Source organism: Tachysurus fulvidraco, chromosome 13 (assembly GCF_022655615.1).
Source record: "Tachysurus fulvidraco isolate hzauxx_2018 chromosome 13, HZAU_PFXX_2.0, whole genome shotgun sequence".
Taxonomy (NCBI): domain Eukaryota; kingdom Metazoa; phylum Chordata; class Actinopteri; order Siluriformes; family Bagridae; genus Tachysurus; species Tachysurus fulvidraco.
This window is the reverse complement of record NC_062530.1, coordinates 28,561,200-28,584,926: the sequence shown is the minus strand read 5'-3', so window position 1 is coordinate 28,584,926 and position 23,727 is coordinate 28,561,200. Positions and strand designations below refer to the sequence as shown.

General features: G+C 38.1%; 2 protein-coding genes and 1 long non-coding RNA gene across 3 annotated transcripts in view; 1 reads left to right on the top strand and 2 right to left on the bottom strand.

Moving 5' to 3' along the window:
- The window catches only part of LOC113657299, a 1,727,325-nt gene that overhangs the window by 427,933 nt on the left and 1,275,665 nt on the right, over positions 1–23,727 (bottom strand). The gene's annotated exons all lie outside the window — the stretch shown is intronic.
- LOC113638759 (protein NLRC3-like) overlaps positions 1–23,727 on the bottom strand; it is a 266,503-nt gene that overhangs the window by 105,052 nt on the left and 137,724 nt on the right. The window lies entirely within an intron of this gene.
- Positions 22,277–23,727, top strand: part of LOC125146171 — a 1,103,650-nt gene continuing 1,102,199 nt past the window's right edge. Inside the window, exon 1 of the long non-coding RNA XR_007144650.1 lies at positions 22,277–22,924. This is a non-coding gene — a long non-coding RNA (uncharacterized LOC125146171). The remainder of the gene's footprint in view (positions 22,925–23,727) is intronic.

Sequence of the window (23,727 nt, the reverse complement as noted above, 5' to 3'; positions counted from 1 at the left end):
GAAAAAAGAAATAAATCTATAATAATAATAATAATAATAATAATAATAATAATAATAAGAAGAAGAAGAAGAAGAAGAAGAAGGATAAAACATGAATATATACAATTAAAGTTTTAAATGAATTAAAAATAATAACTTAAAATTTAAAATATTTCAATTCAATTCAAGTTTATTTGTATAGCGCTTTTTACAATGGGCTTCGTCTCAAAGCAACTTTACAGAACATAAACATAGAGCAGAAGTTAAACTAGTTAGATTAAGATATATATAGTTCACAGTGTATGTATGTTTGTATGTATTTATCCCCAATGAGCAAGTCTGAGGTGACTCAGGCAGCAGTGGCAAGGTAAAACTCCCTAAATTGGTAAGGAAGAAACCTTGAGAGGAACCAGACTCAAAGGGGAACCCACCCTCATATGGGTGACACTGGGGGTGTGATTACAAATATACAGTCAAACAAGTGTTGAATTGGTGTAAGAAGTGTTGAATTGGTGTAAGAAGTGTGTGTTTATTTATTTTTTTATTTTTTTATTTATTTGCTTATTACAGGGACAATGCATATTAATAAACATTTCTGTCAATATGCCAGAGTTATCCAGATGGCTATTTTTCACCTGTAGTCCCTAGACAGATGGTAATAGTCACCCTGAAAAAGAAACACATTAGAAACACAACACATTAGCCTGTGACCAAACAGGCAAACAAGAGATATGAGATATATGTAAGAGATATGTGAAAAAAAAATCAGAGTGCATGTACATTTTTGCTGCCTGTGTAGACAATTGATGGCCTAAAGGAATGTGTCTAAAGTTATGAGGTTGAATTTGATTATATTACGGACCTTTTTTACATGTGATTTAAAAGACAACTTTGAATAAATTAAAATCCCCAAATACAGTATTTGTACTCTGACACGATCTGTAGCCTTTACCCTGTACAGTATATCTATCCCTATCCCTAATGAGCAAGCTGGAGGCAGCAGCGGAAAGGAAAAACTCCCTGAGATGATATGAGGAAGAAACCTTGAGAGGAACCAGGCACAGAAGGAATCCCATCCTTATTTGGGTGACACTCTACAGTAAATAATTTAAATGTAAATAATGTCCTTTCTACAACAGTTTATAATAGTGGAATCGAAAGCTCCTGAGGAACTAATGGGTCATCGTAAACTCTGAGATCAGCACAGACCTGATTGCTGATAAAGACCAGACAGCTGACTACAACATTGGTTCTGAGAAGGCATTACAGTCTCCAGGCGGCTCCATCCACAACAATCCCATGAGACACTGGCTGACCATGTAGATCAATCCCTGGCAGGGTGACCACTGGGAGATTGTGGTAGAGCGGTCTTACGGGTTCGCCTTCTACCCAAATGATGGCAATACTCGCTGTGATGTTCAGTGTAAAGTGGTGTTTATTTACAGGGTGCTCAAGTGCAAAGTCCAAAATATTTACAACTCCCAGACAAGAAAAAGTGGAAAAATAAAGAAAACCAAAAGAAAATCCGAGGGAAATAAAGAAAACTATATACAAAGATACAGCACCTACAATTGTGCATTTACTTCAATAGTTTCTCCAATTCCAATAACTCCACCATCCACGCCTACAACTCCCACCCCGAACTGAAGTGGGAGACTGGTTTTTAAAGGGTAATCCCCTCCCCTCGGACTCAACCATTTCTCCCAGAGGGGTTGGAACTTGTAACCAGCCATAGACTGGAGTTATAATATATATATATATATATATATATATATATATATATATATATATATATATATATATATAGATATATATATATATATATATATATATATATATATATCATAATAAATAATAAACATAATAACATTAGTAATAACAACAACACCAATAATAACAGTAATCACACAAAAAGGAATGTCCCCTCAACATAAACTCGCCGACTTCCGGGTTTACTGCGCATGTGCGGCGCAGCGCTGGCGCTTTAAAGCCAGTCGCTAATCAGCGCTCCGGTTGGCTGCTGTCCAAACCCACCCGGAAGACCGACGCAACAAACAGGCGAGTTTATCAAACTTAACCCCACAAAAGGAAACTTGTACACAGATATGTAAGAAAAAAATAAAGAAGTACAAAGTCCTTGTGTGTGTGTGTGTGTGTGTGTGTGCGCCCTTATTGTCCGGAATGAGAGAATGAAGTGAGCGTGTGTGGGGTATGTAGTGTCATGCTGACGATAGGGACAGTTCACTCTGTCACAGAGATGAGACTCCAAACAGGGGTAGAAGATCAAGACTGATGAAGTAGCTTCATAAGAAGAGAGTATCAGACTAGGGTATCAGGTTAGATATGATTGTAATCAGGTGATGGACAATGTCAATTATGTGCAAAGTGCAGACAGGGACTCCGGCAAGACTAGCTATGACATCATAACTAAAAGGCTAGAGCCAGTAGGTGTGACAGACATGAGGGCTTACTGGGAAGTGTCCCACCACTCCACAGTCTGCAAACCTGAGCGACTTGCAAAGGTGGTAAGCCAACAGCATCCAGACTAAACTGTTAACTAAACTAAACTAATAAACTGTTCCTGTGTCTGTCAGTTTTGGTAAGCAAAGCTCTGTAGCGCCTGCCAGAAGGGAGAAGCTGAAAGAGGTGGTGTCCAGGGTGTGAACGGTAAGTAGTGAATTTTTCTGCCTGGTTTCTGGTTCTTGTATCGTACAAGTTTTCTTCTGTTTTTACTGTGTGTTGGAGTCTGTTCCTGTCCTGTTTAGTTGCTGCTCCAAAGCATCTGAAAGTATATCCTCTGCTAGGCCTTTTTGATGATTGAGTTTATGTTGCACTCCCATTTCAGGTCTTGCGAAATGCTAGTGCCCAGACACTTGAAGGACTCCACAGATGACACAGGGCTGTTGGATATTGTGAGGGGGAGTAGTGTTGAGGGGTAGTACCTAAAGTCCACTGTCGTAACTCAGAGTCGGTCTCCAAGCCGACACGTCACAGGGTGTCCTCTTCTCTTAGACCTTTTGGTTTCTAAAAACTGTTTTAGTTAGACTTAACTCCATAATTACTACAAAAAATACTGAGAAAACTCCTCAGACCTGGACAAGAATGAGCAAACGTCTTTATTGTGGTCAATCAGCCAACAATTTTTTAAGAGAAATTGCCAAATTGAAAGTAACAAATGAAAACCCCCCAAAAGAGCATGTCATGCGAAATCAATCAAGAAAAACAAGAACTCTCGCGACGTCCTTGCAAAATAAAAACACCCACCTTCACCCGCGAGCCCCAGATATCTTCTCAATATATACCCTAGTGCTCCTAGCCCCCTCTTTGGTTCCCAGTATTTCTTGGAGTCTCAGGTGCCATATCACTTTATTTATCGGCATCAGCTCCTATGTTTTCTAAATACACTGACCCAATTTCCCCTTATTTCCCATTACCTTTTCCCCATATGCCCATTTATAGATTTTCCTCCCCTTAGTTCTCAGGGCCTACGTATGTGAACCAGAGTATGGGGTCCGGCTCATTCTGAGCCTCTAATATTTTGCTCAAACTATCTCTGGTAATAATTACAACCCCAATTCCAAATAAATTAAGACTCTGAATAAAATATAAATAAAAGCAGAAAGCAATGATTTGCAAATCTCATAAAACCATTATTTTATTCACATTAGAACATAGATAAACATATCAAATGTTTAAACTGACGAAATGTGCTATTATAAGGAAAAAATTAGGTAATTTTGAATATAAGGTCAGTCACCTGATCATGTTCTGTGGGTCAGATGGGAGACTTGGTAAATCTCTCTGCAGTAGATGTAAATGTACGCTTAACACAGTGACATGGCAAATTGCAAATATCGTGTCCTTATGTTCCTTGGAACCATCCAATGTGGCAGAATTAGAACAATTCTGTAATGATGAGTGGACTAAAATTCTTCCACAGCTCTGTAACAGACTCATTGCAAGTTTTCGCAAACGCATGATCGCAGTTCTTGCTGCTAAGGGCGGCCTTTTTCACCCAGGGCTATTTAGGTTTGGATTTTATTTTCCCTTAATAATAAAAACCTTCTTTTAAAAACCTGCATGTTGTGTTTACTGTGTTATCTTTGACTAATATTTAAATTTATTTGATGATCTGAAACTTTAAAATGTGACAAACGGTCCATGGCAAAATGTGTACTTTTTTAAGGTATATTTATATTTCTGTCCTGATGTACTGTTCTTCCCGGCAGTCATTATTGTCGAACCATGACGTGTCTGGAGGATTTCCTGTACTTCCTCTGAGTATGAACTATGGGAACCACTGGTGTATTCTACGTGATGCGCAGGTACGCTGTATACCCCCTAGGAAAGGGCAAGGTAAGTAAGTAAGTAAAGTTTATTTATATAGCACCTTTCACAGATAAAATCACAAAGTGCTTTACAAAATATAACAGTAAAACTTAAATGTACAATAAAACAATCTTACAAAGTAAAAAAGAGAAATTTTTAGCGACGATAAAACTTCAACTCTAAAATAATAAAACGCACAACAACAGAGATGAAACCATAAAAGCCCAGTCAGCTAAAAGCTTGTCTAAATAAGAGTGTCTTCAGTTGCTTTTTAAAGGAATCAGCAGAATCAGCCACACGCAGAGACAGGGGCAACACGTTCCACAGTCTGGGGGCCACAGACTGAAAATACAGATCTCCCTGAGTTTTAAAATGGGTTTTAGGGACCACAAGCAGATTTTGACCTGATGACCTCAATGCTCTCGAAGAGCCAGAAGGGGTCAACAGGTCAGTGATGTACCCAGGAGCATTCCCATGAAGGGCTCTATAAGTAAGAACCAAAATATTAAAATCAATTCTATATTTGATTGGTAACCAGTGAAGAGAGTATAAAACTGGTGTGATGTGAGATCTTTTGCTGGTTCCAGTTAAAAGCCTCGCTGCTGAATTCTGAACAATCTGAAGATGATTTAAAACACGTTTGCTAAGACAGGTAAAAAGTGAATTACAATAGTCCAAACGCGAAGAGATAAAAGCATGTATAATCATCTCTAAATCTACATTGGACAACATTTCCAAGAATTTCCGTATACCCACATAAAAAGCGTGAGGATACGTAACAATATCGTTTTGTGACAGAACTTTCATTCATAAATTCACCCTGCACTGTGTTGCGAACACTGACTGTGGTTGCGATTGTGAATCACTAACGTTTTTGGACCATTGGGGCTTCCGTAGCCTGTGACCTGATCTGACGTCACCTACCAAGGAGGAAAATCAGTTGCTTGGCGGTGTTTTTTGGCGCAAATTTGAAATTAACTAACTAATGTAAAAGAAGATACGAAACGAAAGCAGACCCAAACTACACTCTGTGTGTTTTCAGAAGCCTGCGCCTAAACCTACAGCAGCTTCGGGTGACATTTCATAGCCCGAGTACAAATGTATTTGGAAAGCTTTGTAAACTACCAGTTCATTCAGTTCATAATATTCTGCAATGAGCGAGTGTTGGTGATAAAACTGAACAAATGTTTATTGTTCACTCTTAAATGTACATTGAAAATTGACAGCTGATAAAACCTGTGCTCCAGGTCCCATATTCATATAACATTTAAGGCTAAATGTAGCTCTTTTTTGCTCAGTGCAGATTGGGACGAAGCTGATAAAACAGACCATCATTTATAAAAGGTGTTCAAAGATGTTCACAATGTTCTACTACACTTATTAAATATATTACTCTATTAAAACACATCACGTATTAATGTGTATATAATTTTATATTCTAAATTTTTACCTTTCTGTTCTATTTTATTGACAATGTGTCTAAGTTACAGTGTTTTATTTAAGAATGTATTGTTAAAGACCTAAATTAGTCAGTTATTCATTCTGAGTGTTAATTAATTCACTCACATGTTCTTTCTTTGTCATTTGTTTAGTTTGTTGTGTTCTGATAAATGTTTGTAACTTTATTCACTTGTTCACTTGGTTTGTCACAGACACAAATTTTGAGAATATTTAGTTTACTGACGTTCAAGTATTTAATTTTTTTAAGGCTGAAATTTAATTTAATTTATTTTTTATCTTAATGTTTTAAAAATGACACTGATAAACTATATTAAAACATGTTGTTTGTAGCATGAATGCTAAGGGTTAATTCATTCACTGCTAAGGGTTAATAATAGACAACATGAGAACATTTGCATGGAGGACAAATAGGACGATCACTATACTAGAATTTTACTGAGGTAAAGTTTAGTAGATTATTGATACCAAAGGGAAACCTCAGATATTAACAAATGAAATGAAGGAAATGAAAAACCAACACAATTATGTTTAGAATATATTATCGTTTAGTATGCAATTTTAAGGGTTTTCTATTCAAACAGCTAAATAACACAAAGACATCAACATAATTATTACATAATTAATTTCACTTAGTCACTTATTTCAAATGGTTTCACACAGAAATGTTAACATGTAGAATGATGAGCTGTGTACAGTCAGCAACACAGTCAGCTGTGCACAGTGCCACCTACAGGATCAGGAATTATCATCAGAAATCAAGTCAAGTCAAGAAGCTTTCGTTGTCATTTCAATTCAAGTTTATTTGTATAGCGCTTTTTACAATAGACATTGTCTCAAAGCAGCTTTACAGAACATACATAGAGCAGAAGGTAAACATAATTAATGATAAAGGAATTAACGAATAATAAAAGAAAAGAATTAACAGAATAAAAATTCTAGATTATTATTAGTTGTATATAGTTCAGTGTGTATGTATTTATTCCCCTATGAGCAAGTTTGAGGTGACTCAGGCAGCAGTGGCAACCTTGAGAGGAACCGGACTCAAGGGGGAACCCATCCTCATATGGGTGACACTGGGGGTGTGATTGTAATATACAGTCAGTTAAATGTTGTATTGGTGTGAGGTTCAAGGACTTCTGATCTCCTGAGTACCACAGAGTCTAACTGGAGATGTCTCAGGATTCTTAGAGTCGGCCTCGGCTCAGTGGACTCATTGGAGTTTCTCACACTCCCGTGACATAACAAACAGTCAGATGTTTTTATCGTATAAACATAACTTGATCCTGGTGAAAATGTGAAAGCTGACAACTGAGCTGAGAGAGCTAAGCTAAAATTAGCACTGCAGAGTCTGTGGTAATTACCTCATGAGAGCCGAGGACTGAGCTGAGAGAGCTAAGCTAAAGTTAGCACTGCAATGTCTTTGGTAATTACCTCAGGAGAGCCGAGGACTAAGCTGAGAGAGCTAAGCTAAGTGTGAACAGAAATGTTAGGAGTGGAGTAACTGCCATATCACATGTAACTGCCATACAACGAACACATGGTTATCCATATCTAACAATCTCATCCAATACTATAAAGAAAGAAAGTGAAATTAATGCAGCAAAAAGAGAGAAAAGAAATAAAAGACAACAAAGACAAAGAGCGAGGAAAAAGGAAGCTGTGGAAAATAAACTAAAAGAAATGGGGAAATTATTTGACATAAAGAAATTGAATATATCTGATTAAAAACTGTAAAGAAAAAGACAAAGAAGGAGGAACCTGATTCAACACCCAGAGGAACAGATACTGGACCTAGACAGACCAATCATCTTGCTGAAAGAAGATTATAGAATTATTATAAGTTTTCTTTTCCATTTTTTATAATAAGTTTCCTTTACCTTTATATGAATTTTCTTTTTCATTTTTATAATGACAAGTTTCATTTACTGTACCTTTATATGAGTGTATGTAACCATTATGTGATTAAGAAATTATATGATTTTCATCGGTATGTTTTAGATATTAAGACAAAGAGTAACAGTGAAAGCTTAAAACGGAAATCACAAGACTTTGTGTCAGCAGCTTTGTGTCAGCAGAATAACACACAAAGAATAACACACAATAGGCCATGCAGCTTAGGAGACATCTCAGGATATTTTGCAGAAGAATGAGATCATCAGAGACCTGACAGGATGCTGACAGAAGCAGAATGACATTATGAGATCATACTAATAAATGGTATAAATAGGGTTTTAGAACCAGTTATCGGTGTGCATTCACCTAGAGCCAAGCTCATTGTGTTATAGTTTGTGATTGCTTATAGAGAGTGCATCAGGAGAACAAACGCAGGCTTACACTTGGAGAGTGTTTCTTGGTTTGTTTTATCTTTGCATTTTACTTATTTCTACTTACGCTAGAATTGTTTGACTATTTGAAGGAGGTTTTTGTTTGTAATTTTCTTTTCTTTTACTTTACATGTATTACACACATCGATCTGTATTACACTGTTTTTAATAAAAACAAGGCCTCCCATTGTGAGGATCCTGAAAAGACAAAAAGGTCTAAGTCTGAATCCTTCATCTAAAGATTCAATCAATAGATTAGGTAGAAGAACTTGGAGCAGAACCTTTGTTAGAAGACAGAGGGACTTCGAAGGACATCTGCGTTCAAGGTAAGAGCAACTCTACTTGTGATCTTGTGTTTTCAATACTAACCCGTGCAAACTAGGACACATCCTTTAGTGTCACTAAAGGACACGTATGTCAGTATAAATTACTTCATAAGCTAAAGTTAACACTGCAATGTCTGTGGTAATTACCTCAGGAGAGCTGACAACTGAGCTGAGAGAGCTAAGCTAGAGTTAGCACTGCAGTGTCTGTGGTAATTACCTCAGGCGAGCAAAGGACAGAGCTGAGAGAGCTAAGGAAAGCTAAAGTTAGCACTGCCGTGTCCGTAGTAATTATCTCAGGAGAGTCGAGGACTGAGCCAGGGCTGCAACTGTCATGCATTCAGTGTGAGACTCACGCATCTGACCCAAATCTCATGCTCTCACGCCACACCCCCATATTCTCATGCAGACTCGTGCAACAGTAAGGAAAAAAAATCGCACCGCATGATCTCAAAAAGCAACGCGCAGAAATACACAATTTATTCCTATCAGCCATTCTCCCTCCCACCGTGTGAATTGTGAATGCAGGCAGGTCAGTGAGTTACAGGGAGCTCCATCCAGTTTAGACTAAAGTTGCCCGCATATTCACAGATTGGAGTTTCCCGAGTCAATAACTCCTGAGCTAAATGCTTTTATTACACAAATAACACCTCGTTTTCACCGTAGTAATGTAGAGAGGCAGGTACAACCCAATTTTCCTCAAAATCAGCTTCCCTCCACGTTGGACAAAATACATAAGTCTCTATTTGCAAACACCTAAGAGACAGATTCCAAGGTGTTAAGTTTAAGACATTAAAAAATGTATTCATGCATATGTATACCCCTGTGCTGAATATTGTTTAAGATTGCACATGACCCTTTACCAAAAGAAAAAGGGAACTCTTATTATGAAGTCCCCGGAAGTGTTGTTGTTGTTGTTGTTGTTGTTGTTGTTTTTCCCCGAGCACGAGGGCTAAATAAACGGGTTATCGTTGAACTACTGTAATGTGCATTTTTGTGTAACATTGGTAGCAGAGGATGGTTAGCAACTACAAAGTACCACCAACCTTTGATGAAGGAAAACCGTATGAAGGGTGGAAGAATGAAGTCGCAGTTTGGACCAGAGTTACGGAACTCTAAAAAAATAAAGAGCGAGAGAAACGGCGATGGAAATACCGGTAGATGGTTTGAATAAGGACACTGGCATGGACAGTTTACTTGCGAAACTCTATGATTTTTTTCTCAAAGAAGAAAATGACCAAACGTACGAGGCTTACTCGAGTTTTGAAAAGATTATGAAAGATAGCGGTGTTTCCATGACAGACTAATATAATGATTTTGAACAGCGGTACTCAAGGATGCATAAATATAACATGGAGCTTCCCGATGCAGTATTGGCATTCAAACTGTTGGACACTGCATGCTTAGAAGTGAAAGACCGACAGTTAACTTTGACAGCATGCACAGATTTGACTTTTGCGTCAATGAAGTCAGCACTGAAGAAGATTTTCGGGGGAAAGTCTGCTCCTACAGTGGGGATTAGCCAGGAAACAGTTTATGTAACAGAACACAGACGACAAAGGAGCAAGCCATGGTCACAAAATGTTCAACAAAAGACAGCACTGCCTGGCACTAACCCTCTAGACAGGTATGGACGCAGATCAAAATGTGCGGTTTGTAAAAGAACATTCCACTGGGCCAAGGACTGTCCACACAGAGGTGAGCAAGTCAAGCTGATGGAAGATAGTAAAACAGAGGATATAGAAGCGTGCAATTTTACTCTGTATACAAAAGAGTCCCCCACTGAAGCAGAAATATTTATGACAGAGTGTTTTGGTTCAGCAATAATAGACACTGCATGTACTCGGACTGTGTGTGGACAGGAATGGCTAAATAGCTACATCGCTGAACTAAACCAAAATGAGATAAAAAACCCGAGGAAGACAGAAACACACAGTCCCTTTGAGTTTGGTGACGGAAAAATAGTCTATTCCAGCAGAAAGTTGAAAATTCCTGCAAAAATTGGACAAACTAAGTGTCATATCGAAACTGAAGTTGTCCCAGCAAAGATTCCACTACTTTTGAGAAAGACATCCATGAAAAGAGCAGGTACAGTGCTGGATATGGAGAATGACAGTGCTGTGATGTTCAGTCAACCTGTGCAACTTGACTTCACAAGCTCTGGTCATTTAGCGTAGATACTAGGGCATGTAGGCAAAGCTACTGGTATACTGTATATAAAAACCGGTACAATCTTCTACTCATTGGACCCACTAATGTTGCAGGCAGTAAAGATTCAGTAGATGTATCATGTTTAGAGAGTCTTCAAATAGAACCTGCTGTTGCTGATGTCAATACCACAAATGTCAGTGAGGATGTATTTGTGACAAAAGATCTATCCTTTGACCCAGCCAAACAATCAGAAATTAAGAGTTGGAGAGATAACAGTGTGCTTGAGGAAGTTTCAGATGAGGGACAAAAGTGCATTTCCACCAGATGGGTGTGCACTCTCAAGGAAACACCAACTGGACTAGTACCAAAAGCACAATTAGTGGCCAGAGGTTTTGAGGAGTTAGATGTGTCAGAACTACAAAAGGATTCACCCACATGCACATCAGAGTCCCTTCGACTGCTTGTAGCAGTTATTTGTCAAAGACAGTGGGCACTTCATTCCATGGATATAAAGTCTGCATTTCTGCAGGGAACTGAACTGTCACGTGACATATACATCAGGCCTCCCCCAGAGGCTGTCTGTGAAGGAACATTATGGAAGCTCAAAAAGTGTGTATATGGTCTGGCAGATGCCTCATTGTACTGGTATAACCAAGTGAAAGAAATTGTGCTGGAAAGCAGGAGGAAAAGTGTCCAAGGTTGATCCAGCTGTTTTTTACTGGCTAGATCAGGACTGCACTGTAAATGGGGTGCTTGCCTGTCATGTGGATGACTTCATATGGGGGAACACACAAAGTTTCTCCACAACTGTAATACCACATCTCAGATCTATTTTTCAAGTTGGACGTGAGGAACATGATCACTTCTGTTATGTGGGAATAGAGTGTGTGACTGTCAACAGAAAAGTACAAATACACCAGGAAAACTACATTCAACACATGCAGCCCATACATATGGATCCTTCACGAGCTGTGGAACAAGACTCATCTCTCTGTGAGGAGGAAAAGGATCAGCTCAGGTCTAAAATAGGCCAAATTTTCTGGGTGGCAAGACAGAGCAGGCCAGATGTTATATTTGACGCTAACAATTTGGCATCAGACATAAAAAATGCAACTGTGCAGACAATCCATGAAGCAAACAGGATAGTGTGCAAACTTAAGTCCAAGAAGGTCATTCTAAACTTCCAACACTTGGGCAGAGACAGTGCTCTTAAGATGATTGTGTTCGGCGATGCCTCATTTGGTAATCTTTCAAATGGAGGTACCCAAGGAGGGCACCTGATTCATCTAATGGGAGAAAACGGAAAATTCTCACCCCCTTTCCTGGCAATCAAAGAGAGTCAAGAGAATTGTGCGGAGCACACTAACTGGTGAAACATTGGCGATGTCTGATGGAATTGATAATACAATTTTTCTGTCCACACTGTTCTCAGAACTAACAACTGGTGATGCTGGACATGCTCCACCAATAATCTGTGTCACAGACAATCATTCACTGGCTGATGCACTAAAGTCAACAAAGTCTGTTTCTGAGAAAAGACTCCGCCTGGAGATAAGTAGTATCAAAGAACTCATCCAAACACAGAGAGTTGAGCGAGTACTGTGGTACAACACAAAAGAACAACTTGCAGACTGCCTTACCAAAAAGGGGGCATCAGCTTATCAGTTACTTAAGTCACTGAGTGAAGGACTATGGAAACTGTATTAAAACAAAGCCTATCTTTGAGTTCTACTCCAGAGCTTGTTGAAATGTATTAGGTCGTATCCTTGTTCTAGGATGTGGTAGTACAGTATGTTCTGTTAGTACTGTTTTTTTTTTAATAGAGAGAGGGAGTTTGTTAAGTTTAAGACATTAAAAAATGCATTCATGCATATGTATACCCCTGTGCTGAATATTGTTTAAGATTGCACATGACCGTTTACCAAAAGAAAAAGGGAACCCTTATTATGAAGTCCCCAGAAGTGTTGTTGTTGTTGTTGAGGAAAGCTTTTAGCTCAGGAGTGATTGACTCGGGAAACTCATATCTGTGAATATGCGGACAACTTTACTTAAGTCCAGTTTAGGCTAGTAACTAATAGGCCTATGCTGTTATAAAGTTTATATAGAATTAAGTTAGCATTAGCAGAGTTGTTTGTTTTGCAACACTGAGCAGTTATTTTAAATAGCTTTATCATAAAAAAAACAGTACAAAAGCATTTCCAGATGACAAATATCTGGACATGTCTAGTAGTTAATGTCAATTATAGTTTTCTAAGAACAGAACGTCAAGTCAATGACATCCCAATCAATGATTAAGGCTGCAAAATCAGCCAGCAGCACTTACAATAAAGCACATGTTAATCTGTGAACGTGTTAATCCTATTTCTGTGAAATGTTTGTGAAAATTAAATGTAATTTAAATCTCCCAAGAAATTCTGTACAGATACCAAATACTTTGACAATCAATATATACTTAATAAACTTCTGCTAATGCAAGGATTTTGTGTTTGTATTTTTTTCCACACCAAGCCACGCCCCTCCATAAGCCCCCCCATAACCAAAGCCCCACACCTAAAATCTCACTATAAGCTCAACTCAAAAGTTGGCAGCCCTGACTAAGCAGAGAGAGATAAGCTAAGCTAAGCTAAAGGTAGCACTGCCGAGTCTGTGGTAATTACCTCAGGAAAGCCAACAACTGAGCTGAGAGAGATAGGCTAAGCTAAACTAAATTTAGAAATGCCGTGTCTGTGGTAATTACCTAAGGAGAGCCGAGGATGGAGCTGAGAGAGCTAAGCTAATTTAAGATAAAGTTAGCACTGCTTAGTCTGTGGTGATTACCTCAGGAGAGCCACGGACTGAGCAAAGAGAGATAAGCTAAGCTAAGCTAAAGTTAGCACTGCTGTGTCTGTGTTAATTACCTCAGGAAACAGTACATTAAAGTTGTTTGATTATAATGATTTCTGAGAAGCTTCTAAATAATTGTTTTAAAGGTGAGAGTCATACAGTACTTAACCCTAGACATAGTTTTTATACATCAGAATGTCTCTTTTGCCATAGTGTTAAATGGAAATTTAAGGGGTTCTTTATCAAACAGTTACTCCCTTATTATAACGAGCCCGGTGGTGGAAGGGTAACATGTACAAGTTAAAGTACAAGTACCTTTGTGGAACAGTATCAATCAATCAATCAAATCAAATTTTATTTATAGAGCACCTTACATCAGCCAAAAGGAGCACAAGGTGCTTTCCAGTAAAACAACAATAAAAAATAAAATCAATAAGAACGCAATGAACATAAAATAGCAGTTGAAACAGGATCTACATGTTAAAAGCTTGTATGAATAAATGAGTTTTCAACTGCAATTTAAAAACACAGCACAGTGATGGATCGTCAGTGTGCTGGAAGTGCGTTCCACAGCTTTGGTCCCTTGATGGCAAATGACCGGCCTCCAAACTTGACCAGAGAGGTATGTCTAGAGGAGCAGAGAGATCTGGCTGGTTGGTAGACCTTTATTAATTCTGTGAGATAGGCTGGGGCCAGACCATTGATGGCCTTGAACACACAGAGAAGGACCTTATACACCACCCTAAACCGCACCGGAAGCCAGTGAAGCGAGTGGAGGACAGGGGTGATGTGTGAGCGTTTGGAGGTGTTGGAGAGAAGACGTGCTGCCGCGTTTTGTACCATTTGAAGCCGATTGAGAAGTGATCGATTAAGTCCAGTGTAGAGAGCATTACAGTAGTCAATCCTTGAGCTGATGAAGGCATTTTTCAAGGTCAGCTTGGGACAAAAATTATTTTACCTTGCTGAGTAGTCTTAGCTGGTAAAAGCTCGCCTTCACTACTGCACTGATCTGCTTATCGAAGTGCATACTCTTGTTAAAGATAACACCCAGGTTACGCACGGTAGGAGCAAACTGAGGTGTTAGAGGACAAAACTAAGAGAACTGCTGGGTGAATCTGGGCTAAACAGGATGTACTCAGTCTTTTCTTCATTCAGATGAAGGAAGTTCAGGGAAAGCCACTGTTTGATATCCTGAAGGCAATTATGGAGCGGGTCCAATGCAGAACGATTACTCAGAATCTGGAGGTCGTCAGCATAGAAACGAAATTGAACGTTGTAGCGATTTTGGCTCGCGAAGCAATGTAAATATTTATGAGTAATTATAACGCGTTATAGTGACTCTAAATGTTTTAACCTTAGTTGAAATTTACGGTAATGGAATTAACATTACACTTATTTGGTCTATTCGTCCTGCGAACAGGCCGTGTAACCTTTATTAATTCTATGAAGGCGGTATCTTCCCGGCCGAGAAAGATTCACTTCCATTTTACTTTATAACGTAATGTAAATTAAATTAACTTAATAGAGCATGTAGTTCAGACCAGATGTTGCAGGTACCTTAAGTGTGTGAGCGATACTCAGAGACAATCACTTGTGGCACAAAAATATGGCATTTAATGAATGAGACAAACACAACATAAAACTAACTACACAAACATACAAAAGAAATAGGGAAAACGAAGATGAAAATAAAATAACAAAAGAAATTAAAATTGGGGAAAGGGAGGAAGAGACTGGAAAAAAGAAATTAGAGAAAGGAAGGAAAGGAATGGCAAGCTTAGACTTCAAAATTAATCACACCCTAACTGGGAAATAGTCACCGGAAACTTAAATTCACCTTAAGATGCAATACAAGGTTCATACTTAAAATATGCATCTAGATTGGTTGGTAAAGGAAACGGTTACTTGCATTGGCTTACTGTACAAGAGTCCGGATGCAACAGAGAAATCTCTGAGGTCAGTTAGGGTGGGGTCAGACGTTCTTCCAAGTTCTCCTGAAGATCAGAACAGTTGTCATTCTTGGAAGTGAAGCTTGGAACTTCTTTGAAAGAAGATGGAGTCGTCTCCAAGCTGTTCCGAAAGTCTGACCATGGATTGGTGGTGTTTGTGACAATTTAAAGGTCGAGAACTCCACCCATCTTTGGGGAGATGGCCAATACTACGGCCTGAGATTTCGGAGGGAAAAACTCCCTTTGTTTCAGGTGTCTGTGGGCGTGGTTTAGCTATCAAACCTTTAGATGACTTTAAAGTTTTATCCAAGGTGTATTAAGACGGTATGGTGCCTTTCGTGCTCAAATAAATTACACCATTGTTTGAAAAATGAGTAACCGATAATTTTGTGGTCATTTGGATACTAAACATGAAAGGAATGACGGTATAAAGGCAGCGGTACATTACATACAGTACACAGATCAGTAATCAAATTGCAACTGATGTTAATACAGTGTTGTGTTCTGACACATGAATAAAATACACCCTTGTCAGGAAAGTAAGGAGTAAATAATTTTAAGTTAGGCAAGCCTTAACAGAAGAAACACATTACAACAGGGTTATAAGAATAAGAATATTAGAGTATCTTATCTACTTGTTTTATTAATAAATGGAATGTATCATTGTGTTGTGTGTGTTCTGGTTGAGGGCCCCTATGAATTCAATCAGAGAAGCGGAATGGGGTTATCTGGTCTTTGTGTAGGCTCCAGCCATTCTGGAGCCAGTTGTGTGTGTGTGTAAAACTGGGTTGCTCATCAGTTGATTGAAGATTAGATGCCGAAGTTTAGGGTGCCTGGGACCTGAAATCTAAATGACCTGTACCAGACACTACAACGTTGTGATTGGAGATGAGTTGACCAAGTGGCAGCATATAGAGTGAGAACAGAGTAGGACCAAGAATAGAACCTTGAGGCACACCAAATGACAGGAGCAACCGAGGAAGAATAGTCATTAAGCATTACTGAAAAGATTCTGTTAGTGAGGTATGATGAGAACCAATTTAGCACCGCACCCTGCAGACCAACAATATGTTGGAGTTGAGAAATGAGGATGGCACAATCCACAGTGTCAAATGCAGCGGTTATGTCCAGTAATACCAAAACCACAGAGCTTCTACCATCCAGGGCTCCAAGAATGTCATTATGGACCCTCAATAGTGCTGATTCAGTGCAATGTCTTGACCTGAAACCGGACTGAAATGTACTGTATCACCAATGCCGTGCATTTGAAGGTGAGACTGAAGCTGCACGAAAACAGGCTTCTCCATCAACTTACACAGAAATGACAGGTTAGATATATAACATAGATTTAGATATAGATATAGATTTATAAAAGAATTGATAGTGCTGAATAAAATTCCAGGGCGGTGGCTATTGATATTGATGAGAGCAGAAAGGTACTGTCCTTTAGCTTCCTTCAGTACACTCTGATAGGTGGCAAGACTGTCTCTAAGCATCTCCAGTGACACCTGTAGCCTATCCTTCTTCCATTTTCCCTCAGCCTGTCTACAACGGCGCCTGAGGGCCCGAGTTGTATCAATGAGAAGTAGAAGTATCTGACAGGGACTTGCTGATAAAAGAATCGTTGTCATAGTAAGCCTTTGGCTGTTCTGCTAATATGAACACTGCCACTCACGGACATCATGATCGTAGCCAAGATAAAGTAAAAATCAAAAGAATGAAGATTTTCTAATTACAGCTACAGACCTTGACAATGGCAATCACTCTTGGCCCTTAACAAAGACACAAAATAATCGTTTTTTAAGTAACTGTCTGTTACAGAGGTGGTGGCTCACACTGAATAACAAGGGCAGAGGAAAGAGAAATAATAACTAAAAAGACAATTAAAAGTGTGACAATAAACAAAGAAAAAACAACAATGTTATTGACTCAGATAAGTGCACAACTCCAATCTTACCATGTGATGCCCCAGCTATATGTGGAACACTATATTAAGTGGTCTCTGATTTCTAAAAATAAAAAGATGCATAAATAATTAATTCTAAAATTAAAACAGATTCCGCACAAGTTCAGTCACGTGATATTTACCCTTATCATCTTTGTCACCGAGCATCTTCTGAGTTGGCAAAGAAAAAGAAAAAATAAGATTAAAGAAATGTCTGAATGAATAAGCAGATTTAATACCACACACTTACTTCACCTGCTTATCTTGCAGTAATAATAAACAGGAAACATTTTGTCTACTCAGGGAATGTTAATCATTTTAAACTTACATGCACATGCATCATCGTGTGTTAGTAGCCAGAAACATTTAAAACTCCACAATAAAGAAAAATAATACTTACCCTGATTGTGGTTGATATCAGTTCATCATGCTCAGGGAATCAAATCAAAGCCCCTTGAACAGTTAGTATATTGCCAACGGCACAGACATTTGTTAGTGGAACAAGGCCAAAACACTGAGACAATCAGAAAGGCTTTTTGTTCAGACTTGGAGAGCATTTCATATCCCAATTCAACAGAACTGTGCTCCAGTCCTGAGCCGAATGTGTTAAAACCTCACTTTTACTTTATGTACCTTATTTTAATATGTAATAAATTATTGAAACGTTAAACCTGTATTCACATAAATATTGTCAATGTTTTATGAAAACTGATCGTTTTGTATTAATTTATTGTTTTTTGCTGTAGGAGCTCGTGGACGCCCCCTTTCCTCTTTCAGCTCTTTTACTGCTATCGTTTGGTTATTTTAACTGTGTTTCAGAAAGAGCGGCAGGATCAACCGCAGTAGCTAAAGCATCTTTGGTGTCTTATATTTTAGAGAAAATATTTTAGAGAAAGTGTAACAAAGTGAGTAATTCGAGCTGCAGTAAGAAAAAGAATGAGAGAAGAGTCATTATTGCTGCAGTTGAACAGGTAAGACAACATTAAAGTATAAAGTTAGTGAATGAAGGTTTTATTGTCAGTTTATCTACAAAAATAATTTAGTAGATAATATTTAATGATCATTTAACAATGTTCTTGTAACAGTGAAATGATAGGATCATTTTCATTATAATAATCAGTAAAAGTTATTTTATTATATTAATAGTCAGTTAGAATGACTAATACACAGAGTTAAATTACTGCATGTGTGTAATAAGGTACTGGATGTGAATATGAGCTTATTAACTACAGTAAAGTATAAAGTTAGCTGGTTCCAGAACAGATAACGAACCGGAGACCTGAACAGAGCAGCAGAAGGACAACACCAAAATAACTGACCATATTATTGTGTTAATATATTTCACCTTTAATAATGCAGTGAAATGAGCAGAGACTGAATGTTTACTATTTTATTCAGGTACATTACACTTCTCATTCATCAAATTCAGTTCAAATCAAAACCACATCAGTTCAGTTTAGTCCTTCATCTGCTTACAAAAATGGATCTACACACTGAACACATTTAAATCTTTTCATATACACAAACTCAGAGCTCTCAATAGGATACATAATGTGTGGTATTGAAGCTCTTGGTCCAGCAGTACATACTCACAGGAAGTACAGGAAGTTGAACCCTGAATTCTCTGGAGGACTTCCTGTACATCAGAAATATCTCTCACACAATTGAAAAAATGCATCATTTGTTTTGGACCAAATATTAAATAAAAAATATAATTGATGCTGATTTGAGTCACTAGAATATTTAACTTCAGGCAGTAAAAAAAGTCTAATCCAGTTGTACATCTGTTCAAAATAAACAAACTACATTAGATGTTATCAGACACTTGTAGAGAAGGCAGGCAGCATGTTGGTGAAGCATGTTGGAGTACGAGTGAGACTGTAAGTGTGAGACTAAACCTTATTCCCTCATGGAACAGTAACTTATCACCTGTAATACTAATAAATAGGACAGGACAGAGGTCAAGAAAACTTACATGATACATAAACTGCACTTTATTTAAGCTTTCATTTATTAAGCAAATATTACCAGAGTTACTTTATTAACTAAAACTGAAGTCATTTAAGGTGAAGTTTTTGTTTTGTTTTTAAAAACATTTCTCAGTAAATTTATAATAAGGTCTAAAAACCTCCATTTTGATAACGTACCTTTTTATTTGTTTTTTATGATCTTTAAAATGTTTTGTAGGATTGTTCTTGATATTTTAAACAGTAGATTTAAAAACGTAATGTTTTAACACTCTCATCATTCAGACTGCAGCACAGTAGGACAAAACATTTTACAGCACAAAGACATTTTAAAAAAGAAATTGTGGTCCAGAAATCACTGCTCTTTTTGTGTTCACTTTCTATTGGAACCAGTTTGCTCCTTTCCATCAGCTTGGTGTCTGTCAGTGGTGTCTATGGCTGTGAAGTGTAATAGATCATTATTTTATTTCATAAATATATCAGTATTTTAGTTTAAGTTAGACGTTTAGTTTATGTTTAGTTGATGTTTGTGAGTTGTGCTGTTTAATAGTTTTTCTGCAGTATGGTATAATCCATGTACCCTCTACACTTGTACTACATAATGAACTCCTGACTGAATCCCTTATCTGTACAGCTGAAGTTCCTCCTTTAATTTTGGTCTTATTTATATTTGGGGATTACAGTGTAGTTTTGTATTAGTACGATTCGAGTGTCACGGTCTGCTGAGGCGTCTTCTGTCCTTCACTGTTGAGTTAATTTAAATTGTTGTCATTATCTATTATCTTTTTGTGTTTTGGATGTTTGAGTGCTTTTTGTGTCCCTTTTCTTGTAGTTTTGGTGAATTACTTGAGTTTGTGTCGTGTACTTCTCTACTGTTCTCTGGTGTTATATATGAACTGCCTGAAGTCTCTGAGCTTCTGAGGTCAGTGTCTGTACTACAGCTGTCCTGGTCCACACTGCTTTCTCCCTGCTGTGTATCTTTTATTTCTTCATCTCTTTGTTCCGGCTTTACTGTAGAGGGGTCAGGTTCCGAAGTCGGCTGTTCATCAGACTTATCACCAGTAAACCATTTGAATGTTTTTTTTAACCATGACTCCCCGTCATACCTGTAATAATAATAATACAGATGTCAGTGGGTTTATCATTTAGTCACTATCTTTATCATTTAACACATTTGTGGGAATCTGTTGTGATTTATATTCTGTGTAAAGGATGTAAATATTAAGTAAATGTAAATAATCAAAAGCTCACACTGTAATCTGTATTATTGCTCTTTCACTGGAGCTCTATCTGTTTTCTCTTTAATTATCAGAACAATAAAACATTTTAAATATACCACATTTACTGTAACGACATAAACACTCCACTTAATATGGTAGAAAAGTAGAATAAATAGGAATAAACAAATCGATCCTTTTCCTTTCAGTGAGTGAGTTAGGAGCATGTTGGACTAGAGGAACCTGTCCTACTGAAATGACAATAAAACTACAGGTATTTCTGAGAAGAACAGTAACAGATCAGTTCAACGTCGATCAGATCAGAGCTACAGAGTTAGATATTAGCATAAAGTGATGAATTATAGTTTTCTTTAGTTCTGATACTGAATACTAAAGTTTATCTCTGTGCTTCTGTCAGTAAGATTTTTATTGTTCCATGCTGCTGATTTGTGCAGATCCATTACTCTGACATGACGCTCTTACACTTACATTATAATCTACAGAAAATACACATTCAGTAATGTGTGTGATAACTTTACTTACATTAACTGTCCTCCTGAACTCTTCAGTATCTCAGAGAGCTTCTTTACTGTTGAATCTGTTAGTTTATTCCCTCTCAGATCGAGCTCTTTCAGATAAGAGGAGTTTGACCTCAGAGCTTCAGTCAGAGCAGCAACATCTCCATCTGTTATACTGCACTTATATAACCTGCTCACAGGGAGATAATGATGTAGGTGTGAACATTAAGAACCAGGTTCATGAACTCATAGTTAATGTAACACAAACACAGACGTTAAATTAAAATAGAGATTATGTTTTGTTAGTGTGTATCAGGAAAGATCTGATTCACAGAAAACATAAAGATTGTGATTTCAGTTCAGTGTGTTTCATCACTGAGTTACTCACAGCAGTTTCTCCAGTTTACACTCGTGTATCTTCAGTAGATCACAGAGCTTCTTCACTCCTGAGTCTCCCAGTTCACACCAACTCAGATCCAGCTCTCTGATGTGTGATGGATTTGTACAGAGAGCTGAAGCCACATCAGCACAGGATGATTTACCTTTTACACTGTCCCATAGTCTGCAGAGAGAGAAATGGGATTTAGTCCATTATTATAGAAAACAAATAGGAGTTAAAATGTTGATACATTTTTAATATTCTAATTTTCTTTAATTTAGGTTTTAATCTCATGTCCACAAGGAAGTGTTGTCTATTGTCCCCAGAAACACACACACACACACACACACACACACACACACACACACACACACACACACACACACACACAAATACACACACATACACACTCTCTCTCTCTCACACACACACACACACACACACACACACACACACACACACACACACACACTCAAACACACACACACACTCAAACACACACTCTCTCTCTCTCTAGCTCTCTCTCTCTCTCTCTCTCTCTCACTCTCTCTCTCTCTCACACACACACACACACACACACACACACAAACACACACATACACTCACACACACACACTCTCTCTCTCACACACACACACACACACACACACACACACACACACACACACACACTCACACACACACACACACAAATATACACACACTCTCTCCCTCAAACACACATACACACACTCACACACATATACACACAAATATACACACACTCTCTCCCACACACTCACACAGACACACACTCAAACACACACACACACACACAATCTCTCTCTCTCTCTCTCTCTCTCTCTCTCTCTCTCTCTCTCTCTCACACACACATACACACACTCTCACACACACAAATACACACACACACACACACGCTCTCGCTCTCACACCTCACACACACACACACATTCTCTCTCTCACACACACACACACACACACACACATTCTCTCTCACACACACACTCTCTCTCACACGTAAATGATGTAACTGAACATAATAACCTCATTTAAATCTTTTAAATATAACAATTATTGTTTTTAAAGAAAATTTTACTTCCTAAACTTAGTTAAGTGATGACTGAAGTATTGATTGAACATGATAATGTTAGACATGTTACACAGATGTTTATAGCTGTTTATTATAACTGTTATGAATGCTAATTGAGGGTTATTATTAGAAAACATCTGTATAATTAAAGTACAGTTGTCTTTAATGTACAGTTCATGGCAGGACAACATACACACACTTTCACATTCATTCACACAATTTATCCTAGTCAGTCCCCCCACGAGCAGGCAGCCTTGTTCTGGGTTATTAAAAAGCTTGGTGTGTTTCATCACTGAGTTACTCACAGCAGTTTCTCCAGTTTACACTCGTGTATCTTCAGTAGATCACAGAGCTTCTTCACTCCTGAGTCTCCCAGTTCACACCCACTCAGATCCAGCTCTCTGATGTGTGATGGATTTGTACAGAGAGCTGAAGCCACATCAGCACATGATGATTTACCTTTTACACTGTTCTGTAGTCTGCAGAGAGAGAAATGGGATTTAGTCCATTATTATAGAAAACAAATATGAGTTAAAATGTTGATACATTTTTAATATTCTAATTTTCTTTAATTTAGGTTTTAATCTCATGTCCACAAGGAAGTGTTGTCTATTGTCCCCAGAAACACACACACACACACACACACACACACACACACACACACACACACACACACACACACACACACACACACACACACACACACACACAAATACACACACTCTCTCCCTCACACACACATACACACTCTCTCACACACACACACACAAACTGATTGATATTTTTAAAATGTTTAGTTTAATTATAAAGACATTATTACTCACTTTAGTGTCTGCAGTTTACATTTAGGATTCTTCAGGAAATCACACAGATTTCTCAGTCCAGACTCTCCTGGTTTATTACAGTTCAGATTCAGATCTCTCAGGTGTGAAGGGTTTAAAACCAGAGCAGAAAACACATCTGAACAGTCAATATCTGTTATACTGTCTTTCTTATACAACCTGGAGAGAGAGAGAGAGAGAGAGAGAGAGAGAGAGAGAGAGAGAGAGAGAGAGAGAGAGAGAGAGAGAGAGAGAGAGAGATAGAGAGAGAGAGAGAGAGAGAGAGAGAGAGAGAGAGAGAGAGAGAGAGAGAGAGAGAGAGAGAGAGAGAAGGAGGTTAGTCTCTGTCACTATTACACCCAGTGTTCCACTTCCTGTCCACCAGAGCTCTGGACCCCTGGGACAGAGAAAGTTCAGGTCAGGGCTGTTAGTTTTTAATCAGTTGTGTAGA